Below are 2,206 nucleotides of genomic sequence, written 5' to 3'. Positions count from 1 at the left end.
TATGCATCTTGGTGAAATAAAATGTATCCGAATCTCCATGAACTTTATTAGTGGCCTGGTCTGAAACAGAAAGTGGTTGCCTTTGTATCAAACTGTCTGACGTGTCAAAAGGTCAAGACTGAACATCAGTTACCCTCAGGATTGCTTCAATCAGTTAAGATCCCTTAGTGGAAGTGGGAGTGGGTAACGATGAATTTTGTTAGTGGGTTACCTTTAACTCCTACTAAGAAAGATTCAGTTTGGGTTATTATGGATCGCTTGACCAAATCTTCTTATTTCATCCCTATCAGGACATATTATGCTCTGCAGAAGTTCACTAAGTTGTATGTTGTTGAAATTGTGAGACTACACGAGATTCTAGTTTTGATTATTTCCGATAGAGATCCCCGTTTCACGCCTCAGTTTTGGAAGAAGCTTCATGAGGCTTTAGGCACTCGACTTGATTTTAGTACCGCGTATCATTCTCAGACCGACGGACAGTTTGAGCGAGTTCAGATCTTGGAGGATATTCTTTGGGGTTGTGTAATAGATTTTAGAGGTAGTTGGGAAGATTACTTACAATTAGCTGAATTTGCATACAATAACAACTTCCAGTCTAGTATTCAGGTGGCACTTTACGAGGCTCTCGGTGTTGGATTGAGTTAAGTGAACATTGGGTTTTGGGCCTCGAGCTAGTTTCTGAAATTAAGGATACTATCAAGTTGATCCGTGATCGTCTTAAAGCCGCTTCTGATCGACAAAAATCTTATGTAGATTTAAAGAAAAAAGACATTGAGTTTACTGTCAGTGACAAAGTGTTCCTGAAAAAAGTGTCACCGTGGTAAAAAGGTCCTCCGATTTGGACGTAAGGGCAAGTTGAGCCTGAGGTTCATTGGACCTTATCACATTTTGAAACATATTGGACCTGTTGTCTATCAATTAGAATTACCGCCAAAGTTAGAGCGAATTCATGACGCGTTTCAGATCTCGATGCTGAGACGATATCTATCTAATTTATCGCACATTGTTCCAATTGAGGAAATTGAGGTATGTCCGGACTTAACATTTGAGGAGGAACCTATCCAAATTCTGGATCGGGACATTAAGGTATTGAGAAAAAAACTATTCATTTAGTTAAAGTGTTGTGGTGGAATCATGGCACTGAGGAAGCTACGTGGGAACCCGAAGAGTCAATTCGACGACAGTACTCGTATTTGTTTAAGTCAGGTAAATTTTGAGGCCGAAATTTCTTTAGGGGAGAGAGTTGTAATGCCCCAAAAATTTAGATGTTAGACTGTTGGATTTTGTCATAATTAAGTCTTTGTATCTGTGGTCCTGTGCTCTGTTTACGTGGTTGGGGTCAGGAGTTTGAGTCGTATCTTTAGGAATTTTGTTATTTTAATTTAAGATAACCTCTATCCTTGAATGTCATATTTAAGTTTAATTTAGAGTAAACCTGTGTTAAGAATGAAATTGTTGGCTTACTGGTTAAGCTTCTGTATTTCATTTGGTCCTAGATTCGAGCCTCGGAGTATGTGATAGGGAACATTTTTGCTAAATACTAGGAATCTGAGTGGACGTTAATTAATAATTAACGTTAGTTCTTCTTCTTCCATTTTTCCTTTCCTCTTCTTTATTTTCTTTAATTTTTTTTCAATCTTTTCTCTTTTATTCTTTATTTTGATCATTGTCATAAAGAATACGGGACTAGTTCAAGTTACGCTGTTAGCTTTCTCAATTGGAAGGTTATTAAGTAAGTTTCACTATCAATTCGTTTACTTTCAGGGTTTTTTCATTTTATTCTTCATTGCATACTCTGAATTGGTTGTTTCGAGTGTATTTGTGAATCTCTGATAGTCAATAATTTGGTTTCCCTATTAGGCGGGGATATTGAAAGTAGCGAACCTCATCACGTCAATTTGAGTAATCATTGTTAATCTTCCATAAGTATTGATTTCATTGAAAGTTTGTGCCGAAACTTTCGATATAGGTATTTTGAGTATAATTGTGCATTGTTGTTGATAAAGTTGGTTGATTGAGTTATTGGATGATCATTTTAGACTTCGAAACTCCTCTACGTTGTTACTACTTTGAAATCGTTTCAGGTGCATACCGAAAACCTTAAATTTTGTGAATTTTAGACGTCGAAAAACATGGTTGTTGGCACCACATAGCCATGCCGTAGGCCGTGTAACACATTGTTTACCCAATTCAAGCCACATGGGCA

The sequence above is a fragment of the Gossypium raimondii genome, chromosome 6, assembly GCF_025698545.1.
Source record: "Gossypium raimondii isolate GPD5lz chromosome 6, ASM2569854v1, whole genome shotgun sequence".
Taxonomy (NCBI): Eukaryota; Viridiplantae; Streptophyta; class Magnoliopsida; order Malvales; family Malvaceae; genus Gossypium; species Gossypium raimondii.
The sequence above is the reverse complement of the archived record's forward strand: the minus strand, read 5'-3'. Positions refer to the sequence as shown.